A 12,082-nucleotide genomic window follows, 5' to 3' on the forward strand; every position below is an offset into this window, starting at 1 on the left:
GTCAACAGAGGTGACAAATAAATGTTGCGAATCAAGATAATCGCGTCGTTGCAGTAATTGTTATACTGAATGCACAGGACATTTCTCATTTGCATTAGACAACGCTACACGACGATTCGGTGCTTATTTCTGCAGTAAGTAAGTGGGCCGCCTACTTTCCCCCGATCGGATACCGACGTGGACGGATGCCATCATTAAATGATTCACGAGTGGGACTGCAGCAGGGCATTACAGCGTTAACACCAGCCACAGTACGATGCGTTTTCGAATCGACAAACGACTTCTTTCCGAAAGGTCTAGCGATGGACTCAGATTCCGAAGCATCAGACGAGGTGGCCGAGTGGTTAAGGCGTTGGACTGCTAATCCAATGTGCTCTGCACGCGTGGGTTCGAATCCCATCCTCGTCGAAGAATTTTACGTAAGGCATCCATTTCGGATCCCGCCTTCTACATGCGAAACGCTACTCAGTAGCAACAGTGGAACGTGTAGGTGGCAGATAACATCAGCAAGAAAAATGAAACTAAACCGCCTACCAGATGGAAGGAAACAACATTCGATTGCGCACGCCTTTTCGAATCAAACATCATCTCAAGACCTATAAAGGAAACGAAGTTTGGCACCTTGCTGGTGTTTGGGAAGGGTGCGTTCTAATTCATATTTAAGTGCTTACTTCTCGCAGTCATTTTAACGTATCGAGCCTATAATACCCCCAACTGTAGCACAACTGTCGCCTTTCGACAGTTTGCTTTCCGTTCGGCCGCCATATACGGAAGCGATCTGATAGGGCCGGGCTCCATCGCCAACTGCAGGAGCTTCTGCTCTCACAAATCGGCTAGGAAGAACGTGGTTTGCTCTTCGTAAGAAACTTGAAAGCAACGTCAGCGATGAGGTCAACAGAGGTGACAAATAAATGTTGCGAATCAAGATAATCGCGTCGTTGCAGTAATTGTTATACTGAATGCACAGGACATTTCTCATTTGCATTAGACAACGCTACACGACGATTCGGTGCTTATTTCTGCAGTAAGTAAGTGGGCCGCCTACTTTCCCCCGATCGGATACCGACGTGGACGGATGCCATCATTAAATGATTCACGAGTGGGACTGCAGCAGGGCATTACAGCGTTAACACCAGCCACAGTACGATGCGTTTTCGAATCGACAAACGACTTCTTTCCGAAAGGTCTAGCGATGGACTCAGATTCCGAAGCATCAGACGAGGTGGCCGAGTGGTTAAGGCGTTGGACTGCTAATCCAATGTGCTCTGCACGCGTGGGTTCGAATCCCATCCTCGTCGAAGAATTTTACGTAAGGCATCCATTTCGGATCCCGCCTTCTACATGCGAAACGCTACTCAGTAGCAACAGTGGAACGTGTAGGTGGCAGATAACATCAGCAAGAAAAATGAAACTAAACCGCCTACCAGATGGAAGGAAACAACATTCGATTGCGCACGCCTTTTCGAATCAAACATCATCTCAAGACCTATAAAGGAAACGAAGTTTGGCACCTTGCTGGTGTTTGGGAAGGGTGCGTTCTAATTCATATTTAAGTGCTTACTTCTCGCAGTCATTTTAACGTATCGAGCCTATAATACCCCCAACTGTAGCACAACTGTCGCCTTTCGACAGTTTGCTTTCCGTTCGGCCGCCATATACGGAAGCGATCTGATAGGGCCGGGCTCCATCGCCAACTGCAGGAGCTTCTGCTCTCACAAATCGGCTAGGAAGAACGTGGTTTGCTCTTCGTAAGAAACTTGAAAGCAACGTCAGCGATGAGGTCAACAGAGGTGACAAATAAATGTTGCGAATCAAGATAATCGCGTCGTTGCAGTAATTGTTATACTGAATGCACAGGACATTTCTCATGTGCATTAGACAACGCTACACGACGATTCGGTGCTTATTTCTGCAGTAAGTAAGTGGGCCGCCTACTTTCCCCCGATCGGATACCGACGTGGACGGATGCCATCATTAAATGATTCAAGATTGGGAGCTTGGTCAGCTGCACTGCAGCAGGGCATTACAGCGTTAACACCAGCCACAGTACGATGCGTTTTCGAATCGACAAACGACTTCTTTCCGAAAGGTCTAGCGATGGACTCAGATTCCGAAGCATCAGACGAGGTGGCCGAGTGGTTAAGGCGTTGGACTGCTAATCCAATGTGCTCTGCACGCGTGGGTTCGAATCCCATCCTCGTCGAAGAATTTTACGTAAGGCATCCATTTCGGATCCCGCCTTCTACATGCGAAACGCTACTCAGTAGCAACAGTGGAACGTGTAGGTGGCAGATAACATCAGCAAGAAAAATGAAACTAAACCGCCTACCAGATGGAAGGAAACAACATTCGATTGCGCACGCCTTTTCGAATCAAACATCATCTCAAGACCTATAAAGGAAACGAAGTTTGGCACCTTGCTGGTGTTTGGGAAGGGTGCGTTCTAATTCATATTTAAGTGCTTACTTCTCGCAGTCATTTTAACGTATCGAGCCTATAATACCCCCAACTGTAGCACAACTGTCGCCTTTCGACAGTTTGCTTTCCGTTCGGCCGCCATATACGGAAGCGATCTGATAGGGCCGGGCTCCATCGCCAACTGCAGGAGCTTCTGCTCTCACAAATCGGCTAGGAAGAACGTGGTTTGCTCTTCGTAAGAAACTTGAAAGCAACGTCAGCGATGAGGTCAACAGAGGTGACAAATAAATGTTGCGAATCAAGATAATCGCGTCGTTGCAGTAATTGTTATACTGAATGCACAGGACATTTCTCATTTGCATTAGACAACGCTACACGACGATTCGGTGCTTATTTCTGCAGTAAGTAAGTGGGCCGCCTACTTTCCCCCGATCGGATACCGACGTGGACGGATGCCATCATTAAATGATTCACGAGTGGGACTGCAGCAGGGCATTACAGCGTTAACACCAGCCACAGTACGATGCGTTTTCGAATCGACAAACGACTTCTTTCCGAAAGGTCTAGCGATGGACTCAGATTCCGAAGCATCAGACGAGGTGGCCGAGTGGTTAAGGCGTTGGACTGCTAATCCAATGTGCTCTGCACGCGTGGGTTCGAATCCCATCCTCGTCGAAGAATTTTACGTAAGGCATCCATTTCGGATCCCGCCTTCTACATGCGAAACGCTACTCAGTAGCAACAGTGGAACGTGTAGGTGGCAGATAACATCAGCAAGAAAAATGAAACTAAACCGCCTACCAGATGGAAGGAAACAACATTCGATTGCGCACGCCTTTTCGAATCAAACATCATCTCAAGACCTATAAAGGAAACGAAGTTTGGCACCTTGCTGGTGTTTGGGAAGGGTGCGTTCTAATTCATATTTAAGTGCTTACTTCTCGCAGTCATTTTAACGTATCGAGCCTATAATACCCCCAACTGTAGCACAACTGTCGCCTTTCGACAGTTTGCTTTCCGTTCGGCCGCCATATACGGAAGCGATCTGATAGGGCCGGGCTCCATCGCCAACTGCAGGAGCTTCTGCTCTCACAAATCGGCTAGGAAGAACGTGGTTTGCTCTTCGTAAGAAACTTGAAAGCAACGTCAGCGATGAGGTCAACAGAGGTGACAAATAAATGTTGCGAATCAAGATAATCGCGTCGTTGCAGTAATTGTTATACTGAATGCACAGGACATTTCTCATTTGCATTAGACAACGCTACACGACGATTCGGTGCTTATTTCTGCAGTAAGTAAGTGGGCCGCCTACTTTCCCCCGATCGGATACCGACGTGGACGGATGCCATCATTAAATGATTCACGAGTGGGACTGCAGCAGGGCATTACAGCGTTAACACCAGCCACAGTACGATGCGTTTTCGAATCGACAAACGACTTCTTTCCGAAAGGTCTAGCGATGGACTCAGATTCCGAAGCATCAGACGAGGTGGCCGAGTGGTTAAGGCGTTGGACTGCTAATCCAATGTGCTCTGCACGCGTGGGTTCGAATCCCATCCTCGTCGAAGAATTTTACGTAAGGCATCCATTTCGGATCCCGCCTTCTACATGCGAAACGCTACTCAGTAGCAACAGTGGAACGTGTAGGTGGCAGATAACATCAGCAAGAAAAATGAAACTAAACCGCCTACCAGATGGAAGGAAACAACATTCGATTGCGCACGCCTTTTCGAATCAAACATCATCTCAAGACCTATAAAGGAAACGAAGTTTGGCACCTTGCTGGTGTTTGGGAAGGGTGCGTTCTAATTCATATTTAAGTGCTTACTTCTCGCAGTCATTTTAACGTATCGAGCCTATAATACCCCCAACTGTAGCACAACTGTCGCCTTTCGACAGTTTGCTTTCCGTTCGGCCGCCATATACGGAAGCGATCTGATAGGGCCGGGCTCCATCGCCAACTGCAGGAGCTTCTGCTCTCACAAATCGGCTAGGAAGAACGTGGTTTGCTCTTCGTAAGAAACTTGAAAGCAACGTCAGCGATGAGGTCAACAGAGGTGACAAATAAATGTTGCGAATCAAGATAATCGCGTCGTTGCAGTAATTGTTATACTGAATGCACAGGACATTTCTCATGTGCATTAGACAACGCTACACGACGATTCGGTGCTTATTTCTGCAGTAAGTAAGTGGGCCGCCTACTTTCCCCCGATCGGATACCGACGTGGACGGATGCCATCATTAAATGATTCAAGATTGGGAGCTTGGTCAGCTGCACTGCAGCAGGGCATTACAGCGTTAACACCAGCCACAGTACGATGCGTTTTCGAATCGACAAACGACTTCTTTCCGAAAGGTCTAGCGATGGACTCAGATTCCGAAGCATCAGACGAGGTGGCCGAGTGGTTAAGGCGTTGGACTGCTAATCCAATGTGCTCTGCACGCGTGGGTTCGAATCCCATCCTCGTCGAAGAATTTTACGTAAGGCATCCATTTCGGATCCCGCCTTCTACATGCGAAACGCTACTCAGTAGCAACAGTGGAACGTGTAGGTGGCAGATAACATCAGCAAGAAATATGAAACTAAACCGCCTACCAGATGGAAGGAAACAACATTCGATTGCGCACGCCTTTTCGAATCAAACATCATCTCAAGACCTATAAAGGAAACGAAGTTTGGCACCTTGCTGGTGTTTGGGAAGGGTGCGTTCTAATTCATATTTAAGTGCTTACTTCTCGCAGTCATTTTAACGTATCGAGCCTATAATACCCCCAACTGTAGCACAACTGTCGCCTTTCGACAGTTTGCTTTCCGTTCGGCCGCCATATACGGAAGCGATCTGATAGGGCCGGGCTCCATCGCCAACTGCAGGAGCTTCTGCTCTCACAAATCCGCTAGGAAGAACGTGGTTTGCTCTTCGTAAGAAACTTGAAAGCAACGTCAGCGATGAGGTCAACAGAGGTGACAAATAAATGTTGCAAATCAAGATAATCGCGTCGTTGCAGTAATTGTTATACTGAATGCACAGGACATTTCTCATTTGCATTAGACAACGCTACACGACGATTCGGTGCTTATTTCTGCAGTAAGTAAGTGGGCCGCCTACTTTCCCCCGATCGGATACCGACGTGGACGGATGCCATCATTAAATGATTCACGAGTGGGACTGCAGCAGGGCATTACAGCGTTAACACCAGCCACAGTACGATGCGTTTTCGAATCGACAAACGACTTCTTTCCGAAAGGTCTAGCGATGGACTCAGATTCCGAAGCATCAGACGAGGTGGCCGAGTGGTTAAGGCGTTGGACTGCTAATCCAATGTGCTCTGCACGCGTGGGTTCGAATCCCATCCTCGTCGAAGAATTTTACGTAAGGCATCCATTTCGGATCCCGCCTTCTACATGCGAAACGCTACTCAGTAGCAACAGTGGAACGTGTAGGTGGCAGATAACATCAGCAAGAAAAATGAAACTAAACCGCCTACCAGATGGAAGGAAACAACATTCGATTGCGCACGCCTTTTCGAATCAAACATCATCTCAAGACCTATAAAGGAAACGAAGTTTGGCACCTTGCTGGTGTTTGGGAAGGGTGCGTTCTAATTCATATTTAAGTGCTTACTTCTCGCAGTCATTTTAACGTATCGAGCCTATAATACCCCCAACTGTAGCACAACTGTCGCCTTTCGACAGTTTGCTTTCCGTTCGGCCGCCATATACGGAAGCGATCTGATAGGGCCGGGCTCCATCGCCAACAGCAGGAGCTTCTGCTCTCACAAATCGGCTAGGAAGAACGTGGTTTGCTCTTCGTAAGAAACTTGAAAGCAACGTCAGCGATGAGGTCAACAGAGGTGACAAATAAATGTTGCGAATCAAGATAATCGCGTCGTTGCAGTAATTGTTATACTGAATGCACAGGACATTTCTCATTTGCATTAGACAACGCTACACGACGATTCGGTGCTTATTTCTGCAGTAAGTAAGTGGGCCGCCTACTTTCCCCCGATCGGATACCGACGTGGACGGATGCCATCATTAAATGATTCACGAGTGGGACTGCAGCAGGGCATTACAGCGTTAACACCAGCCACAGTACGATGCGTTTTCGAATCGACAAACGACTTCTTTCCGAAAGGTCTAGCGATGGACTCAGATTCCGAAGCATCAGACGAGGTGGCCGAGTGGTTAAGGCGTTGGACTGCTAATCCAATGTGCTTTGCACGCGTGGGTTCGAATCCCATCCTCGTCGAAGAATTTTACGTAAGGCATCCATTTCGGATCCAGCCTTCTACATGCGAAACGCTACTCAGTAGCAACAGTGGAACGTGTAGGTGGCAGATAACATCAGCAAGAAATATGAAACTAAACCGCCTACCAGATGGAAGGAAACAACATTCGATTGCGCACGCCTTTTCGAATCAAACATCATCTCAAGACCTATAAAGGAAACGAAGTTTGGCACCTTGCTGGTGTTTGGGAAGGGTGCGTTCTAATTCATATTTAAGTGCTTACTTCTCGCAGTCATTTTAACGTATCGAGCCTATAATACCCCCAACTGTAGCACAAGTGTCGCCTTTCGACAGTTTGCTTTCCGTTCGGCCGCCATATACGGAAGCGATCTGATAGGGCCGGGCTCCATCGCCAACTGCAGGAGCTTCTGCTCTCACAAATCGGCTAGGAAGAACGTGGTTTGCTCTTCGTAAGAAACTTGAAAGCAACGTCAGCGATGAGGTCAACAGAGGTGACAAATAAATGTTGCGAATCAAGATAATCGCGTCGTTGCAGTAATTGTTATACTGAATGCACAGGACATTTCTCATTTGCATTAGACAACGCTACACGACGATTCGGTGCTTATTTCTGCAGTAAGTAAGTGGGCCGCCTACTTTCCCCCGATCGGATACCGACGTGGACGGATGCCATCATTAAATGATTCACGAGTGGGACTGCAGCAGGGCATTACAGCGTTAACACCAGCCACAGTACGATGCGTTTTCGAATCGACAAACGACTTCTTTCCGAAAGGTCTAGCGATGGACTCAGATTCCGAAGCATCAGACGAGGTGGCCGAGTGGTTAAGGCGTTGGACTGCTAATCCAATGTGCTCTGCACGCGTGGGTTCGAATCCCATCCTCGTCGAAGAATTTTACGTAAGGCATCCATTTCGGATCCCGCCTTCTACATGCGAAACGCTACTCAGTAGCAACAGTGGAACGTGTAGGTGGCAGATAACATCAGCAAGAAATATGAAACTAAACCGCCTACCAGATGGAAGGAAACAACATTCGATTGCGCACGCCTTTTCGAATCAAACATCATCTCAAGACCTATAAAGGAAACGAAGTTTGGCACCTTGCTGGTGTTTGGGAAGGGTGCGTTCTAATTCATATTTAACTGCTTACTTCTCGCAGTCATTTTAACGTATCGAGCCTATAATACCCCCAACTGTAGCACAACTGTCGCCTTTCGACAGTTTGCTTTCCGTTCGGCCGCCATATACGGAAGCGATCTGATAGGGCCGGGCTCCATCGCCAACTGCAGGAGCTTCTGCTCTCACAAATCGGCTAGGAAGAACGTGGTTTGCTCTTCGTAAGAAACTTGAAAGCAACGTCAGCGATGAGGTCAACAGAGGTGACAAATAAATGTTGCGAATCAAGATAATCGCGTCGTTGCAGTAATTGTTATACTGAATGCACAGGACATTTCTCATTTGCATTAGACAACGCTACACGACGATTCGGTGCTTATTTCTGCAGTAAGTAAGTGGGCCGCCTACTTTCCCCCGATCGGATACCGACGTGGACGGATGCCATCATTAAATGATTCACGAGTGGGACTGCAGCAGGGCATTACAGCGTTAACACCAGCCACAGTACGATGCGTTTTCGAATCGACAAACGACTTCTTTCCGAAAGGTCTAGCGATGGACTCAGATTCCGAAGCATCAGACGAGGTGGCCGAGTGGTTAAGGCGTTGGACTGCTAATCCAATGTGCTCTGCACGCGTGGGTTCGAATCCCATCCTCGTCGAAGAATTTTACGTAAGGCATCCATTTCGGATCCCGCCTTCTACATGCGAAACGCTACTCAGTAGCAACAGTGGAACGTGTAGGTGGCAGATAACATCAGCAAGAAAAATGAAACTAAACCGCCTACCAGATGGAAGGAAACAACATTCGATTGCGCACGCCTTTTCGAATCAAACATCATCTCAAGACCTATAAAGGAAACGAAGTTTGGCACCTTGCTGGTGTTTGGGAAGGGTGCGTTCTAATTCATATTTAAGTGCTTACTTCTCGCAGTCATTTTAACGTATCGAGCCTATAATACCCCCAACTGTAGCACAACTGTCGCCTTTCGACAGTTTGCTTTCCGTTCGGCCGCCATATACGGAAGCGATCTGATAGGGCCGGGCTCCATCGCCAACTGCAGGAGCTTCTGCTCTCACAAATCGGCTAGGAAGAACGTGGTTTGCTCTTCGTAAGAAACTTGAAAGCAACGTCAGCGATGAGGTCAACAGAGGTGACAAATAAATGTTGCGAATCAAGATAATCGCGTCGTTGCAGTAATTGTTATACTGAATGCACAGGACATTTCTCATTTGCATTAGACAACGCTACACGACGATTCGGTGCTTATTTCTGCAGTAAGTAAGTGGGCCGCCTACTTTCCCCCGATCGGATACCGACGTGGACGGATGCCATCATTAAATGATTCACGAGTGGGACTGCAGCAGGGCATTACAGCGTTAACACCAGCCACAGTACGATGCGTTTTCGAATCGACAAACGACTTCTTTCCGAAAGGTCTAGCGATGGACTCAGATTCCGAAGCATCAGACGAGGTGGCCGAGTGGTTAAGGCGTTGGACTGCTAATCCAATGTGCTCTGCACGCGTGGGTTCGAATCCCATCCTCGTCGAAGAATTTTACGTAAGGCATCCATTTCGGATCCCGCCTTCTACATGCGAAACGCTACTCAGTAGCAACAGTGGAACGTGTAGGTGGCAGATAACATCAGCAAGAAATATGAAACTAAACCGCCTACCAGATGGAAGGAAACAACATTCGATTGCGCACGCCTTTTCGAATCAAACATCACCTCAAGACCTATAAAGGAAACGAAGTTTGGCACCTTGCTGGTGTTTGGGAAGGGTGCGTTCTAATTCATATTTAAGTGCTTACTTCTCGCAGTCATTTTAACGTATCGAGCCTATAATACCCCCAACTGTAGCACAAGTGTCGCCTTTCGACAGTTCGCTTTCCGTTCGGCCGCCATATACGGAAGCGATCTGATAGGGCCGGGCTCCATCGCCAACTGCAGGAGCTTCTGCTCTCACAAATCGGCTAGGAAGAACGTGGTTTGCTCTTCGTAAGAAACTTGAAAGCAACGTCAGCGATGAGGTCAACAGAGGTGACAAATAAATGTTGCGAATCAAGATAATCGCGTCGTTGCAGTAATTGTTATACTGAATGCACAGGACATTTCTCATTTGCATTAGACAACGCTACACGACGATTCGGTGCTTATTTCTGCAGTAAGTAAGTGGGCCGCCTACTTTCCCCCGATCGGATACCGACGTGGACGGATGCCATCATTAAATGATTCACGAGTGGGACTGCAGCAGGGCATTACAGCGTTAACACCAGCCACAGTACGATGCGTTTTCGAATCGACAAACGACTTCTTTCCGAAAGGTCTAGCGATGGACTCAGATTCCGAAGCATCAGACGAGGTGGCCGAGTGGTTAAGGCGTTGGACTGCTAATCCAATGTGCTCTGCACGCGTGGGTTCGAATCCCATCCTCGTCGAAGAATTTTACGTAAGGCATCCATTTCGGATCCCGCCTTCTACATGCGAAACGCTACTCAGTAGCAACAGTGGAACGTGTAGGTGGCAGATAACATCAGCAAGAAATATGAAACTAAACCGCCTACCAGATGGAAGGAAACAACATTCGATTGCGCACGCCTTTTCGAATCAAACATCATCTCAAGACCTATAAAGGAAACGAAGTTTGGCACCTTACTGGTGTTTGGGAAGGGTGCGTTCTAATTCATATTTAAGTGCTTACTTCTCGCAGTCATTTTAACGTATCGAGCCTATAATACCCCCAACTGTAGCACAACTGTCGCCTTTCGACAGTTTGCTTTCCGTTCGGCCGCCATATACGGAAGCGATCTGATAGGGCCGGGCTCCATCGCCAACTGCAGGAGCTTCTGCTCTCACAAATCGGCTAGGAAGAACGTGGTTTGCTCTTCGTAAGAAACTTGAAAGCAACGTCAGCGATGAGGTCAACAGAGGTGACAAATAAATGTTGCGAATCAAGATAATCGCGTCGTTGCAGTAATTGTTATACTGAATGCACAGGACATTTCTCATTTGCATTAGACAACGCTACACGACGATTCGGTGCTTATTTCTGCAGTAAGTAAGTGGGCCGCCTACTTTCCCCCGATCGGATACCGACGTGGACGGATGCCATCATTAAATGATTCACGAGTGGGACTGCAGCAGGGCATTACAGCGTTAACACCAGCCACAGTACGATGCGTTTTCGAATCGACAAACGACTTCTTTCCGAAAGGTCTAGCGATGGACTCAGATTCCGAAGCATCAGACGAGGTGGCCGAGTGGTTAAGGCGTTGGACTGCTAATCCAATGTGCTCTGCACACGTGGGTTCGAATCCCATCCTCGTCGAAGAATTTTACGTAAGGCATCCATTTCGGATCCCGCCTTCTACATGCGAAACGCTACTCAGTAGCAACAGTGGAACGTGTAGGTGGCAGATAACATCAGCAAGAAATATGAAACTAAACCGCCTACCAGATGGAAGGAAACAACATTCGATTGCGCACGCCTTTTCGAATCAAACATCATCTCAAGACCTATAAAGGAAACGAAGTTTGGCACCTTGCTGGTGTTTGGGAAGGGTGCGTTCTAATTCATATTTAAGTGCTTACTTCTCGCAGTCATTTTAACGTATCGAGCCTATAATACCCCCAACTGTAGCACAACTGTCGCCTTTCGACAGTTTGCTTTCCGTTCGGCCGCCATATACGGAAGCGATCTGATAGGGCCGGGCTCCATCGCCAACTGCAGGAGCTTCTGCTCTCACAAATCGGCTAGGAAGAACGTGGTTTGCTCTTCGTAAGAAACTTGAAAGCAACGTCAGCGATGAGGTCAACAGAGGTGACAAATAAATGTTGCGAATCAAGATAATCGCGTCGTTGCAGTAATTGTTATACTGAATGCACAGGACATTTCTCATTTGCATTAGACAACGCTACACGACGATTCGGTGCTTATTTCTGCAGTAAGTAAGTGGGCCGCCTACTTTCCCCCGATCGGATACCGACGTGGACGGATGCCATCATTAAATGATTCACGAGTGGGACTGCAGCAGGGCATTACAGCGTTAACACCAGCCACAGTACGATGCGTTTTCGAATCGACAAACGACTTCTTTCCGAAAGGTCTAGCGATGGACTCAGATTCCGAAGCATCAGACGAGGTGGCCGAGTGGTTAAGGCGTTGGACTGCTAATCCAATGTGCTCTGCACGCGTGGGTTCGAATCCCATCCTCGTCGAAGAATTTTACGTAAGGCATCCATTTCGGATCCCGCCTTCTACATGCGAAACGCTACTCAGTAGCAACAGTGGA

General features: G+C 47.8%; 14 non-coding genes across 14 annotated transcripts; all 14 read left to right on the top strand.

Moving 5' to 3' along the window:
- The first annotated feature begins 326 nt into the window (after positions 1–326).
- Positions 327–408, top strand: Trnas-gcu (transfer RNA serine (anticodon GCU)). Its single transcript has one exon. It is a non-coding gene; the product is annotated as a tRNA-Ser (tRNA).
- Positions 409–1,216: 808 nt separating this feature from the next.
- Trnas-gcu (transfer RNA serine (anticodon GCU)) lies at positions 1,217–1,298 on the top strand. The gene has a single exon. It is a non-coding gene; the product is annotated as a tRNA-Ser (tRNA).
- An 823-nt stretch (positions 1,299–2,121) lies between these two features.
- Trnas-gcu (transfer RNA serine (anticodon GCU)) lies at positions 2,122–2,203 on the top strand. The gene has a single exon. It is a non-coding gene; the product is annotated as a tRNA-Ser (tRNA).
- Positions 2,204–3,011: 808 nt separating this feature from the next.
- Trnas-gcu (transfer RNA serine (anticodon GCU)) lies at positions 3,012–3,093 on the top strand. Its single transcript has one exon. It is a non-coding gene; the product is annotated as a tRNA-Ser (tRNA).
- Positions 3,094–3,901: 808 nt separating this feature from the next.
- Positions 3,902–3,983, top strand: Trnas-gcu (transfer RNA serine (anticodon GCU)). Its single transcript has one exon. It is a non-coding gene; the product is annotated as a tRNA-Ser (tRNA).
- Positions 3,984–4,806: 823 nt separating this feature from the next.
- On the top strand, positions 4,807–4,888 carry Trnas-gcu (transfer RNA serine (anticodon GCU)). The gene has a single exon. It is a non-coding gene; the product is annotated as a tRNA-Ser (tRNA).
- Positions 4,889–5,696: 808 nt separating this feature from the next.
- Positions 5,697–5,778, top strand: Trnas-gcu (transfer RNA serine (anticodon GCU)). Its single transcript has one exon. It is a non-coding gene; the product is annotated as a tRNA-Ser (tRNA).
- Positions 5,779–6,586: 808 nt separating this feature from the next.
- On the top strand, positions 6,587–6,668 carry Trnas-gcu (transfer RNA serine (anticodon GCU)). Its single transcript has one exon. It is a non-coding gene; the product is annotated as a tRNA-Ser (tRNA).
- An 808-nt stretch (positions 6,669–7,476) lies between these two features.
- On the top strand, positions 7,477–7,558 carry Trnas-gcu (transfer RNA serine (anticodon GCU)). Its single transcript has one exon. It is a non-coding gene; the product is annotated as a tRNA-Ser (tRNA).
- An 808-nt stretch (positions 7,559–8,366) lies between these two features.
- Positions 8,367–8,448, top strand: Trnas-gcu (transfer RNA serine (anticodon GCU)). Its single transcript has one exon. It is a non-coding gene; the product is annotated as a tRNA-Ser (tRNA).
- An 808-nt stretch (positions 8,449–9,256) lies between these two features.
- On the top strand, positions 9,257–9,338 carry Trnas-gcu (transfer RNA serine (anticodon GCU)). Its single transcript has one exon. It is a non-coding gene; the product is annotated as a tRNA-Ser (tRNA).
- An 808-nt stretch (positions 9,339–10,146) lies between these two features.
- Positions 10,147–10,228, top strand: Trnas-gcu (transfer RNA serine (anticodon GCU)). The gene has a single exon. It is a non-coding gene; the product is annotated as a tRNA-Ser (tRNA).
- An 808-nt stretch (positions 10,229–11,036) lies between these two features.
- Trnas-gcu (transfer RNA serine (anticodon GCU)) lies at positions 11,037–11,118 on the top strand. The gene has a single exon. It is a non-coding gene; the product is annotated as a tRNA-Ser (tRNA).
- An 808-nt stretch (positions 11,119–11,926) lies between these two features.
- Trnas-gcu (transfer RNA serine (anticodon GCU)) lies at positions 11,927–12,008 on the top strand. Its single transcript has one exon. It is a non-coding gene; the product is annotated as a tRNA-Ser (tRNA).
- Positions 12,009–12,082: the final 74 nt, after the last annotated feature.

Source organism: Schistocerca nitens, chromosome 2, assembly GCF_023898315.1.
Source record: "Schistocerca nitens isolate TAMUIC-IGC-003100 chromosome 2, iqSchNite1.1, whole genome shotgun sequence".
NCBI lineage: Eukaryota > Metazoa > Arthropoda > Insecta > Orthoptera > Acrididae > Schistocerca > Schistocerca nitens.